This window comes from Natator depressus, chromosome 7 (genome assembly GCF_965152275.1).
Source record: "Natator depressus isolate rNatDep1 chromosome 7, rNatDep2.hap1, whole genome shotgun sequence".
Taxonomy (NCBI): domain Eukaryota; kingdom Metazoa; phylum Chordata; order Testudines; family Cheloniidae; genus Natator; species Natator depressus.
In genome coordinates, this window is record NC_134240.1 from 67,310,496 (window position 1) to 67,324,445 (window position 13,950).

The 13,950-nt window shown below is 46.5% G+C and overlaps 1 protein-coding gene across 4 annotated transcripts in view; it reads left to right on the top strand.

Moving 5' to 3' along the window:
- Window positions 1-241: 241 nt before the first annotated feature.
- The window catches only part of CSGALNACT2 (chondroitin sulfate N-acetylgalactosaminyltransferase 2), a 57,288-nt gene continuing 43,579 nt past the window's right edge, over window positions 242-13,950 (top strand). Inside the window, exon 1 of one of the 4 annotated variants that reach the window (XM_074958692.1) lies at window positions 242-378. The gene's annotated coding sequence lies outside the window, so the exon portion shown is untranslated. Of the gene's footprint in view, window positions 379-3,169; window positions 3,233-13,950 lie in introns of those variants that run through there. The other 3 variants (XM_074958693.1, XM_074958695.1, XM_074958694.1) reach the window with 3 other exon arrangements.

Sequence of the window (13,950 nt, forward strand, 5' to 3'; positions counted from 1 at the left end):
GGTCGTGCAGGGGGCCGGTCCGAAGGGCTGGTGTTTGGGTTGGGTGGGGGGAGGGCGTAGGGGTTCGAAAGCCAAGTGTGGGGGAGGGGCAGAGGAATCCCTTAAACTACCCCCCAACGCTGGGGCGGGCCCCGAATGGCCTCCGGGGCAGGGAGAGGCCCCGATCCCGATGTGGCCAGGCTCAGGGAGGGACGAAGCCCCGCCCGTCTCACTCGGTGGCGGGCCGAGGGGAGGAGCGGGCCACTCGTCCCCGCCCCGTCTCCCGGGGCCGCGGCCTGCCGCTTTAAGGGGCTGCGGCTGAACCGCCGCCTCCGGCCAGGTCCTGGCTCGCGGGAAGTGGGGCCGCTGCGCCGAGCCGGGAGGTGGCGGGACAGGCTGGTGAGTTACGCGCAGCCCCCCCCTCCGCCCCCCCGGCCTGGCGCTGGCCTCCCGGCGGGCTCGTGCCTCGCGGGCCGCTGCTTCGCGGCCCTGCTCCTGGGCGGCTGCTTCATCCGTCCCGTCCCCGCGGCGCCGCTACCCCTAGCCCCCTTGTGCACCCCCCTCCCCCCATAGCCCCCCGGCGCAGCTACCCCCAGCCCCCCATAGCCCCCTTGTGCACCCCTCCCCCATAGCCCCCCCCAGCCCCCTTGTGCACCCCCCTACCCCCATAGCCTCCCGGCGCAGCTACCCCCAGCCCCCCATAGCCCCCTTGTGCACCCTCCTCCCCCCATAGCCCCCCCAGCCCCCTTGTGCACCCCCCCCATAGCCCCCTGGCGCAGCTACCCCCAGCCCCCCATAGCCCCCTTGTGCACCCCCCATAGCCCCCTGGCGCAGCTACCCCCAGCCCCCCATAGCCCCCTTGTGCACCCCCCTCCCCCATAGCCCCCCCAGCCCCCTTGTGCACCCCCCTCCCCCATAGCCCCCTGGCGCAGCTACCCCCAGCCCCCCATAGCCCCCTTGTGCACCCCCTCCCCCCATAGCCCCCCTGGCGCAGCTACCCCCAGCCCCCCATAGCCCCCTTGTGCACCACCTCCCCCCATAGCCCCCCCGGCGCAGCTACCCCCAGCCCCCCCTAGCCCCCTTGTGCATCCCCCTCCCTCCATAGCCCCCCCTAGCCCCCTTGTGCACCCCCCTCCCCCATAGCCTCCCGGCGCAGCTACCCCCAGCCCCCCATAGCCCCGTTGTGCACCACCTCCCCCATAGCCCCCCCGGCGCAGCTACCCCCAGCCCCCCATAGCCCCCATGTGCACCCCCCATAGCCCCCTGGCGCAGCTACCCCCAGCCCCCCATAGCCCCCTTGTGCACCCCCTCCCCCATAGCCCCCCCTAGCCCCCTTGTGCTCCCCCCTCCCCTCATAGCCTCCCGGCGCAGCTACCCCCAGCCCCCTTGTGCACCCCCGTCTCCCCCAGCCCCCCTAGCCCCTTTGTGCACCCCTCTCCCCCCATAGCCCCCCGGCGCAGCTACCCCCCATAGCCCCCCCAGCCCCCTTGTGCACCCCTCTCCCCCCATAGCCCCCCGGCGCAGCTACCCCCCATAGCCCCCCCAGCCCCCTTGTGCACCCCCCTCCCCCCATAGCCCCCCCCGGCGCAGCTACCCCCAGCCCCCCATAGCCTCCTTGTGCACCCCCTCCCCCCATAGCCCCCCCAGCGCAGCTACCCCCAGCCCCCCATAGCCCCCTTGTGCACCCCCTCCCCCCATAGCCCCCCGGCGCAGCTACCCCCAGCCCCCCATAACCCCCTTGTGCACCCCCTCCCCCCAAAGCCCCCCAGCGCAGCTACCCCCAGCCCCCCATATTGCCCTTGTGCACCCCCCATAGACCCCTGGCACAGCTACCCATAGCTCCCTTGTGCACCCCCCCTCCCATAGCCGCCCTGGCGCAGCTACCCCCAGCCCCCCATATCGCCCTTGTGCACCCCCCCATAGACCCCCGGCACAGCTACCCCCAGCCCCCCATAGCCTGCTTGGCACCCCTCCCTCCCTATAGCCCCCCCCCCCGGCGCAGCTACCCCCAGCCTCTCATAGCCCCCTTGTGCACGCCCCCCCGCTATAGCCCCCCGGCGAGCTACCCCAGCTCCTCATAGCCCCCTTGTGCACCCCCCTCCCCCAAGAGCCCCCCCGGCACAGCTACCTCCAGCCCCCCAAGAGCCCCCCCGGTGCAGCTACCCCCCCCCAAGAGCCCCCCCGGCGCAGCTACCCCTCAGCCCCCGCCATAGCTCCCTTGTGCACCAGCGTCCCCCATAGCCCCCCGGCGCAGCTACCCCCAGCCCCGCATAGCCCCCTTGTGCAGCTACGTCTTCTCCTCCCCCCGTAGCCTCCCGTGCTGCTACCCTGAATCCTCTGTAGCCCCCCTCGTGCAGCAACCTCCCCACATTCGCCCCATAGCTCCCTTCCCGGCGCAGGTACCCCCAGCCTCCCTTAGCCCCCTTGTACAGCTCCCCCTCCCCCAAAGCCCCCCCCCGCCGGCTCAGCTACCCCCAACCCTCTATAGCCCCCGTGTGCAGCCACCTTCACCCCACAGCCCCCTGGCACAGCGGCCCCGATCCCCTTCCCACCATAGTCCCACATCGCAGCTACCCCCAGCCCCTCATGGCCCCTCTTGTGCAGCTACCCCCCTCTTCCCCTCATTGCCCAAGGCAGTTAGCTCTTCTCCTCTTCTCTCCCCCGCGCCCCCGATTCTCCTAGCATTTCTGCTGTTTTATTCCCACTTCTTGTGCCTGCACCATTATCTCCCTCCTTACCTTTCTCACCTCCCCCCCGCCCCCCCCGCGGAATCTCCTCCCTTTTCTATTCCTCTTCCCTTATTCTCCAGTCTTCTCTTCTTCCATTTATTTACCCTCCCCCCACATCTTTTATTTCTTTGCCAATTCTCAAAATCTTGGCACTTTTTATTTCTCTCTAACCTCCTTTCCCCTTGCTCCCCTTTCCCTGATCCTTTTAAGACTTCTATTTTCTGCTCTCCCAATTCCCTCTCCTAAATCAACTTGAGGATCTAATTCCTCTCCTTTCCCCAATACAGTTGGTACTCTTAGCACATACTCCGACCCACATTTCTCTTAGTAAATTTTATTGCCCCTTATCCCAGTTCCCCATGAGCCCTTTATATTTCTCTTTTCTTCCACCATTGCAATCTGCCTGTCACTTTTATTCTCTGTTTATACTCCAGCCCCTAGTCCCTTTTGTGCATCTGTCTCTCCCTCCCACCACTTCCATTCTCCTCTACAACAGCTGGGGTTTCTGCAGTGTCTTCCTCTAGGTGAGCTGTGTTTTGTTTCTTTATGAAAACCTGGCATGATCTTAGCTCTTCTGGGTCATCCTGATGTAGACTTGAATGAAAGATCTGAGGAGGTGGAGGGGAAGGGGGAAAAAAAGAAGACTGAGATAAATGCCTCACTACCGACAGGTTAGAAAAGCTTTCATCATGAGAATGAGGTACCTTAGGATACTGTCTTAAAATTAGTCACAAATGAAGGAATCAGCTTCCAAAAGAGCAAGACTTGGTACTGCAGCTCTGTCCCTGTCGAGTGTGTGTGCGTTCTGAATGTCTACTCCCTCTGATGCTCATTTTTAGATTACACAGCATTAGTCTACGCTGACAATGTTTGTGTGATGGTTCATATACTGTTGTTTCAGCAATGAAATCGGCCTTGATTAGATAGAGTCTCTCTTTTTCTTTAACTTTCAAGGTACTTCTGTTTGCTAAATGTTTAGGAGTGGAAGGTGACAGAAATACAGTCACCAGTTTCTGTGATGCAAGGGATTTTGTGTCAGATATGGAGAGGGAGGAGTGAATATTAAATGGAAGAGATTGCACTGGTAGTTTTTAATGCCAAATTAGAGAAGACTGTATGGAGCTAAGAAACTTGTTATAGTGTGGGTTTCACTTCCCCCTCCCACAAGAGCAGCCTCACTGTAACCAGAATTGTAGTTGGCATGGCATTGAACCAATTCAGAACTGTTTCAGCTTCCTTGTGACTTGAGCTCAACTATATTTGAGTTCCCTATGTATCTGTTCCACTGTATGTCTTGAGACCCCATTTTGGGACAATTGTAGCCAAGTCAGAGGATCTGGCTTAAGCATGACTAAAATCGGTAGCTTGGGGGAGAGAGTGCACCCATAACAAACCCCAAGATTTGTATAATATATCTATGTCCTGTTCCCATTACAGTTTAAACCATGTTGTAACCAGAGGATAACCGTGTTAGAACCAAGTCAGAGGATTCTTTCTATCTGTAATTTAGACGAGGTCTTGAGAAGCCATCTTATCCTTCACACGTGGATGTCTTGCATGTGTAATTAATTTTTATTTCGAGGAAAAAAAATCACTTCTCTTCCTTGTCACAGACCTGTTCCCAGTTAACTGTTTGTTGTATGTTAGAGTACCCTTTTGGTAGCTTGGTTCTGTTCTACCACTGAACACTTCGAAATAGGAGACTATAGTCATGTGTGATTAGATATCTCTGCAGAGAGCTCTCAGCAGTCTGTTTATCTTGACTGCATAATCAGTAAACTGTGCAAGGTATTTATTTGCAATTACATTTCTCCATTTCAGTGCTGTTGGTGTGTTTTGCATTTTAATTCCATACAGTCTTCTAGGCACAAATCAGATTTACTCTTAGCTCATAGGAATTGCAAGAAAATAAAAACTGTATCTGTTTTCCCCTCAAAAGAGGGGAATGGGATGGAAAGAAATGAGGGAATCTGCAGTAATCGATCTTTTTTTGCCAGCTATGGTTTTGCTAAGTGAACTGATGTATGAATTGTGCCAAGTAAATGGGTTTTTTTAGTGAGCACCCTACCTGCCAGTCTGTCACTAATTGACTTAAAAAAAAGCCAATCCTATTCCTGTCTGTTCGTCATGTGCTTTCAATTGATGTATGATGTGTCCAGATCAGTTCTGCAGCACACAAAAAAAGGGTTTTGAGTGTAAAATTGGAAGATAAAGCTGTTGTTAAAAGCACTTTAGTGCAGTGAAGTTGATTGGCATCTCTATTTTCAAAGAATAATTTCTAGAAACTACCTTCCTAAAATAATGTTTACTCCAGTGTCAAATTAAGGTATACCTTTCTTTCAGGCTGTGGAAAGATCTGTTCATAGATTTACCCAGCAGCAGTGTGAAATTAAGACTCTGGTTAAGTTCCTTGTTGCCACCCTGTAGTTTGAAGTGGGCATAATAAAATAAAATAAAATATAAAAAAAACAGGTAAATTTCAATCTGATGCTGACGGAGAATGCCATGAAAAACTGCAGTGAGGCCCTGGGGTGGTTATGGGAGGACAAAAACAAAAGGAGTAGAGGAGACCCACTTCAAATGCAGGAGGCTGGGAATCAGGTAGAGTAGCTTCCCCACCTCAACCAGCAGCGTTAGCTACTAGCTTCTACTTCTTTCCAGCAGCCCAGGGGGTGAGAGAAGACTTATTTGTCAGAACATTTATTAGCCAGAAGGTAATATGAAAAATGGAGTCCCCAAGCATTGTCCAAAGACAGTAACCTGGTCGGAATCCCAACAGATGTCAAGGGACATGGGTTGGGCTTGTCAACAGGGTACTTATCCCTTGGCCTCACTTGAGGCCCCAAATCACTCATATCAGCCTATTGGTGGACAGTTGGGCAAGCCCTTCCTGACTTATCTTGGGAGTCAGTCCATTACTGTTGTGCTAGGCTATCAATAACTGGAGAACTGAGTTAGGAACATAGTAGTCTTCGGTGTTTGGTGTATGGAATATAATCCATAAATGGAAATTGTACAACTTGTCTATTTCTAAGTGAAACCCAGGCAGATTTCAGTGATGTTTTTTCTCTAGGGTAGATAATAATTCTGTGCATCCCAGGCTTCACCCTGCCCCTTCCCCCCCCCCCCCCCCCCCAACAAGCAGCTCAAACCAGTAAGGCAACACAAACTGCTTAACTTTTATGATTTGTGGCTTGAGAGAATGCCCCTCTCCTGACCTTGCTTCAATACCTTGTGAAGAGAGAATATTTCAGGTCACTAAGTTTGCTGCATGATAGTGGGAGTTGCATAGCATTACACTTGCCCTTGAAACTCTTTGCTCTTAGAGGGGAGAATCCCTATGCTGTGTCTGGAACTTTGAAGTAGTAGAGTAAGAAGAAGATCTGAGCTGATCTCTGCCTTGGAGCTGTCAGATACTAGATGAGGATCTGAGTGGGACTGGAGTTCTGACTTCCTTTCTGTTTCCACTTAGCATGTCTTTCCCCAACCCAGCAATGGAGCTGCTCTGAGCAGCTGAACTTTGAGAAGGTGTGGTTGAGAACCTTGCTGCTGCTGCTCCTAGTGCTGTGAAAATGAAGCCGCTCTAGATGAAGCTGGCCCAGGGTCCCGGGCAAGAGACAGCTAACTCTTTTGGATACTGATAAAAAAAAATATTCCATGTAGATGTAGGAAGAGAATGTTTCACTTGTATAATACCTTTTATCCTAGGATCTGAGTGCTTTACAGACTTGATTACATCAAGCTTCTAAGGAAATGTTATCCCTACTCTGCAGATGGAGAAACTAAAGCACTGAAGTCAGGTGACTTGCCCAGGGTTACATAGCAAGTTTGTAGTAGAGCAAGACTAGAATGTTACTCCTGATTCACAGTCATGTATTGCAGCCACAAGAAAACTTGCAAAAGAAACTGGTAATCAATTCAGCTAACTATAGCTATTTTATAATTAGAATAGCTACTGAAAGATGATTGGCAATAAAAACATCATTCTCTACTAGTTCTGAATTCCCGCTGGCCTACTTTTAAGGGCAAGTGGGTTTGTGGGGGAAGGAACGTGGTTTCGGGAGATAGGTAGCACGCAGCATGTTAGTGCCCTGCATGTTGCAGGAAGCTTACTTGTGGCTTCTGGTGCAAAGGGAGCAGAACAGGACATTAAAGAGTCTAGGGGCCACAATCAAAGAAAATGTTTGGCTCCATGCTGAGAAGTTTGGGTACTGCTTTCTATTGCGTTTGTTTTAAAAATGTATACTGAGAGACTTCAAATGTTATGCTGTATATGGATAGACATGCAATCATTGGTGAACCAGGTAGCTTAAAAGATGTCTTCACAACGGTGAATCTTCACCCCTCAGTTGCTTTTTGTATCTGACCTGAGTTGGTTGGATCTGAAAGACAGGGATTCTGGAACAATTTTTATAGTGGGAGTGCCGAGAGCCATTGAACCAAACTGTAAACCCTGTATATAACAGAAACCACGTCAAGCCACAGGGCACCCCTAGTTCCAGCACCTGTGCTGAAAGGTGTTACTGGTCATGAACTAGTAATAAATTGATGGATGCAATTCAGAACTTGGTCAAAACAGGTTCATACAGCTGTTGCTACTGCTGACGCTTATTAGGTGTCGTCTTGTGAATCTCAGCAAGACTAAGAATGGAGTGAACTGTCTTCTTCACTGCCACCTTCCTTAGGTCTTGTCAAGTAAAGATTGAGGCATATCAAAGAGTGCATGGGACATTTGCACTGTTATTGCCTTGCTGTACCATATCTCTAATAAGAGTATTTCAATTTTGTATGCAATGAAGTGTCTTTCACCAGCATTAAAGTATTTTTGATTTTTTGTAATTAACTTTGATCCTTTTTGAATGGTGTTGGAATAAATTCAGTCCTACGTGGTGATGAGACAAAAAGAAATCTCATTTTCTCAGACTGAGTGGAAGCAATAGTTTTAAACATTGCTGCTAGCACAGTGGTAAAATTATCTGACCATGTAAATCAGCAAACCATTGAACTTAACAAAACAAAATAAAACAAACAAAAACCCTGTAGAAGGTGGCTGAGCAAATTTAACAAATAATTTAAACTTCCCAAAAATTTTCTGAACAGGGGACCACCTCTCAGTGGTAAGGAAATGTTTTTTTGCCACCCACAATCAACTTCAACGCCCATCAAAATAAATTTAAATGCATTCTGCCCCTTTCTGCTTTCCAGTCACATCCTGATTAAAATTGATTACTCCCACCGCACATAAGCAAGCTCAAGCCCACCATGAGGTCGATTGCCTCTTCAGCAATCTTTGTCCTCCCTGCAACGAGTTCCATGATCCTGGCTCCTGTATCTGCTTATCCACCTATTTCAAGGTCCGCAGTGCTCCCTCTGTTTCCAGTGATCTTGGCTATGGATCCCCTGACAGATTGCTCCAATGCAAAGGAGGCAGCTCCCTTTGGTAGCAGCTTCTTTCTGTTGTTCATATTAAATAGTACCCTGTTCTCAGGAGTGGTAGCTTCTGGGTTACAGGTAGAGAAGCCAATTTCTCTTATGAAACTGGTGGCAGCTCTGCTTCCATGTTTTTATGTCCTACCTGGAACTGTGCCCTATGGGATTAGAATCGGCAGCGTCACACAGCGGCCTTGTTCTGCTTGGGCCATAGAGCAGAGGTTTCCAAACTAACTGATCACATTGTGCCAAAAAGTGGGGCGAGTTGTCAATTAAGTTACTATTTAAATTTGTGCATCCAATGAAGTGAGCTGTAGCTCACGAAAGCTTATGCTCAAATAAATTTGTTAGTCTCTAAGGTGCCACAAGTACTCCTTTTCTTTTTATTTGAATTGTGCTGCTTGCAATTTACTACTAAAGAAAATAGCTTTATTTTTATTATGTTTGAGAGGTTCAGAACAGGCACACAATGTACAAGGACAATAATGAAACAGCAAAAGCACAATGGGGGAGAAATATGCAAATTTAAGTACTTGATTCTGAAAGGTATGCAGGAACGGAAACAAAGTTAGGAAGGGCATGAGAAAATGGTTAGAATTCGCAGTGCACCCACAAAGTTTTGGCAACTAATTTTAAATGTTTGTATAAATTTAACTTTTATTTCTAAAAATTCCTGACACATTTAAAAATGTAGCCAGATTATTATTCCATTGATATCCTAGCTCCAACACACAAACAATTTATTCCTCTGGGGTACCTGGCATTGGCCACTATTGGAAAACAGGATATTGGGCCAGTGAGGCCGTTCTTATGCACTGAAACCCATTTTTGGATTGGTGGTTTTGGATTCTGCCTTGTACCTAGCCTCTTAGGGTCATCTGCTCTTTAATTTCAATGAGTATCATGCAAAACTATTCAACTGATGACTGAGTTTTTGTGCCAAGTGCAACAGATAGTTCCATTGTTTGTATTATTTGATTCTGCGTAGGCATTAATCCTGGGTATGCACACAAGATATGACAAGATCAGTGTTATCAGTTGCTAACAATGTAACTAACTGGCCAATCTGAGAGTCTTCCCTGCATAGCAAATGGCTATTCTTCTCTTTCAGATCCACTCTGTTCAAGTGTCAACATATTACCTGCTTATCTGCTCTGGAAGTACATTTTGATTCTTTTGGGCCAGATTTGTATAATGGAGGGCTGCAGGTTTAAAAAAAAAACTGTACAGTATTCTGAGCTGCAGTGCTCAGGAAGGAAGTGAGACTTTCTCAAAACTATGTGCTTCACGCGACAGAGTGAGCTGTATTAGTTCATGTTTGCAGAGTACTCTGAAGTGCAAGGTGCTCAGATAGAGCAAAGTATCAGGTCTTCAAAAATCTACTCTCCTGCTTCTTTGTGTTGAGTAGTAAATCTTCCTAGGGAGAGTTAAGCCATCCAGAGCTCCAGCTATTTTTAAAAGAGAACCTTCAGATGCACTGTTGCCTTCAGACAAATGGTTCTGGAGTGCTTCTGCTTAAAGTTTTTTCCTAGATTAATATGATGCTTGTCAGTTTCACTAACGCTACTCAGAATCCTGTGGACAGTAATAAAACTGGCTGGCATCAATTTTTGCTGCTTGTGCTCTTTGAAAGCAGAGGAAGGATCTGGATTTAAAGGTGAGAAGGGATTCAAAAGTAGCAGAGAGCCCACCCCTCAAAGCAGCTAGGAGCCTCTGGAGTGGATGGCTGGATTGGGAAGATGGGAGAGCATTCCTGTTCACTTCCAGGAGCCTGAGGGAGAACATGACAGGAATTTAAACTGATGAGCACATACTAGTCAGAGGCTGTTAGGAAAGATGATTCCCCAAGCATGGTCCAAAAGTAGCTCCCTGATAGGAATCCTAGCATCTTTCTCCCCTGTCCTTCCGTTACTGGGGATTGAGTTTTTTCACCATGGCTTTTCGTCTGGACCTCTCTGTGGAAGCATCCTCCCCCTTCTCATTTTTGTGTGAGCTGTGAAATATTAGACTTAATCCAGTCATTACTCCACTTTTTCCAAGCCCTGCTAAGTATTTTGCCACTTTGTTAGCTGATGCAAGTTCCTGTGCTTTGGTCATAGTCTAACCTGGCTCGACACACTCATTGTGAGGAAAGGCAAAAAAGTAACGCATGAGAATTGTTTAATAAGAATTTTCGCTCCCTTAGCACAGAAAGGAAAACAACAAAAGCTTAAAGGTATTAAAACAACATAATTTAAGTGATTTGCAACTCTTGCCTATTAAGTAAAAAAGAAACTTAACAGTACCTGCAACATGTTTAAGTGTATCAGGGAGTCATGACCACCCTGCCTTTTCCCTATTGCTAAGTGAGAGGGGGACCTAGGTTAGATGGAATAAGGCTGAGGACTACTGACTTTGGTGGTGGTCAAATAATATGTAGATGACTGTGGCCTAACTTTAAAAGGTGTTGAGCATCTGCAGTTTCCATTGATTAGAGAGGTTTTTTTAACATTTCAGCTTCTGCATGGGGGGGGGGGGGAACTATTGTTCAGCATTCAGCTGATCAGTGCAAAGACATGCATTCTTAGAGACTCAGATCTCTTGTTTCCATGCCTACACTGTGTACCTTACAGTGGCACAGTTGTGCTGCTACAGCCATGCTGCTGTAAGGTACGCAGTCTTGCCTCTCTTTGCTGGCAGGAGAGAGCTCTCCTGTTGACAACATAAAGCAACCCCCAAAAAGGGATGGTGGGACACTCTCCCTCTGACAAAGCACTGTTCACCACTGGTGCTTTTTGTAAAACTTTTGTCGGTTTAAAAGTGCAGTGTAGACATAGCCTTAGCTTCAGTGTAATGTTGTTAGTCTTTAACAGGGTCACTTTATGCTCCATTACAGTATCTGAGAATGGTATTGCAGTTCGTCAGATGGAAGAGTTTTTTAGCTGTGATAAATGCTGCTCTTACCGTAGTTCTGAGATGCATTTTATCAGTGTTAAAATAATTGTTGGCATCCTGCTTTCAGGTATATTTGACACCGGAATTGACACAAGTAACTTATGCTAGCTAGGAGAAGGGTAAAATGAGCTTCCTGTAGTTGCTGTTTGCTAGATACTTTCAAGATAATGGAGAAGATGGGAGGGAAGAGCTCTACATTCGAAGGTGTGGACTGAGGAATGCCTAATTAATTGAATATTGTTCAAGAGAATAATCTGTGGGAGGCAGGATTATGTGAATTGATCCTGGCTATTTGATTTATAATCTTATTGTGTAAAAAATAGTTTGTTTCTTAGAATTTGCATATTAAATACTCACTGCATTTTCAAACTGGCTGAGGCTCTTCATAGCCTTCAAGCCAAATTACCATGTGGACTAAATGTGTAGAAATTATTGGAAATGGAGAACATAGCTGTTTTAGTCTTCCTCACACTTACTGTGAAACAACTATTTTAATACATTAAGTGGTGAAAGACAAAAATTTTGATATTAAATCACAGCCCCAAAGAGGCTGTGACGCTTTTTAGTAGTTTAATTGTCAGAGAGCCCATTTCAAAATTGTATTTAGAATACTAAAATTATTTCATAATATGAATTGATTTATTTAATGGAAATGCTTAAACTGTTGCTTTTATGACTTAAAGAGGTGGCTTGAATGCCTCAAATTAATAAAATTTCAGGCTTCATCCCAGAAGGATTAAAATAAAGTCTTAGGCAGTATAACTTTATCTTTTCAGTGCTCTACTATGTAAAGCTATAATTTTGATGGTTGTGAATTCATAATATGTCTTGGGTACTTGTCTGTCTGGCCTATACAATAGGTAGATACTGCAGAGGGATGACTCCAAAGAACTAGGAGTCAAAATTGTTAGCTCTAATCCTAGCTATTTTGCTTTGTGAATATGAATCTCCATTTTCCCACCAGTAAAATGGGGAAAATGCTTACCTATTTCAGAGCCTGTTATGGTAGTCAATTACTTCAGTGGGCCTCTTAATTGTTCAGCACAGTCTCAACTTTCATGTTAAAATATATATTGAAAATGACAGTGTAATCAGTAGTGATATTTGAGTTTGCAGGGAGCCTGTAACAATAGCTCTGAGATGTGAGCTGCTCCATTTACTTCAATGGGTGCTAACTCTAACAATGATGGTACTTTAAATGTCAACATTGTTAACTATTTTACTGCTTTTAAAGCACTTCAGGTCTTTTCTACATAGGAAAGTTTTGCTAGTTACTTCAGTATAGCTATGTTGGTATAGTTAAACTGCTGCAGTCATACGGGTATAATTATTAATGGAAATTGTTCCAGAATGAGAGTGGCTTTTTAAGGCTTAGGTTAAACCATTTCCAAAGCAACATAAGATAAACTGGAAAAAGACATTCTTGTGCCGAATAAGGCCTGGTCTACATACCGATTTAGGCAAATAGCATTAAATAAGCTGCCTTATATTGACTTAACTCTGTAAGTGTCTACACTAAAATGTGGCTTCCACCGATGTAACTTGCCCACTACACTGACTTAATAACTTTAATAACTCCACAAGCACTTAGGTCAATGCAGTGTCAGTGTAGAAACTGCATTACTTACATAGACTATTGCTGCCTTTCAGAAACCATCCCCAAATGCCCCATACTGACAGTTAAATTGGTGCGAATGTTTCTGGTGAGAACGCATGCCACCGACACAAGGAATGTAGTGTGGACATGCAAAAGCGATTTAATGACTGCAGTGGCTGTACTTCAATGTAACTTAGGTCAACTTAATTCTGTAGTGTAGACTTGCCTGAGGTGAGTCTGTGTTGGGAGTTACACAAGAATAACAGTGGTTTAAACTCACATCTTAACTTACATAGGTGTACCTTTCTTATGTCGACAAGCCCCGAGGAAGTATCGTACTAAGAAGATCTACATACACATTCTACTCTGAGTAACTGCTTATTTCAAGTAGGCCTTTACCAACACTGGAGGGAAGAGGATGGGATTCAGCGTCTGTGTGTGGAGCAGGGGGGTTATGGGAGGGATGGATGATTGGTTTCACTTTGCTAAAGTGGGGCTTAGTTTGCTGAAATTTGGCAAATGCAGGATTGTTATTTGTATCGTGCTAGGAAGATGTGAGGTGCTTCAAGTGTTACTTCTACTACTACTACTATAGAAGCATAGTGAAAAGACCTTTTGTCAATTGAAAACTGTCATTTAGTCCTTACAAAATAGGCACTTTATCTGTCTTAAGAGTGCCAGCTTCTTCAGATCTAAACATTCAGCTACATATTAATAACAATCTTTTCCTTTATCTTGTGCATTGAGTTACTTTTGTGGCAGGAAATGGGTGAGATGTGCCTGATCTGTGTTTTTTTTTTTTTTTTTTGCACAGGCGCATTACCTTTTACATGCCATATCACATTTCTAGAAGCCTAGCTGCTGCTGTGGTCATTTCTCGCCGTCCTGCAAGATGTGTTTTAGCTATACTGGTATTCAGTCTTTCTCCTTCATATATAAAAGAGAATAGAATGATCACAAATTTCATCACTTCCTGAATCAATTGGGGAACTCGTGACTGCAAATTAGCTTTTCCACCGCAAGAATAGGGAAAAAGAAACAGTGGAAAGAAAGGAGAGAAAAAAATCTACTTTGTAATATGTATGTGGATATTTTAGGAGAGAATAGAGGTGGATTTCGATCACAGTAAATTTTGGGGCACATAATTTGGTTTTTTTAAGCTAGTCGGATAGTAAGGAGAATAATAGAAATGTGTTATAAGTAATGTGTTTGCATATGATCTTAGAATATTTGATGTCTCATGTATTGTTTTTTCTTCTTTAATACTTGGATCTTCAGTGT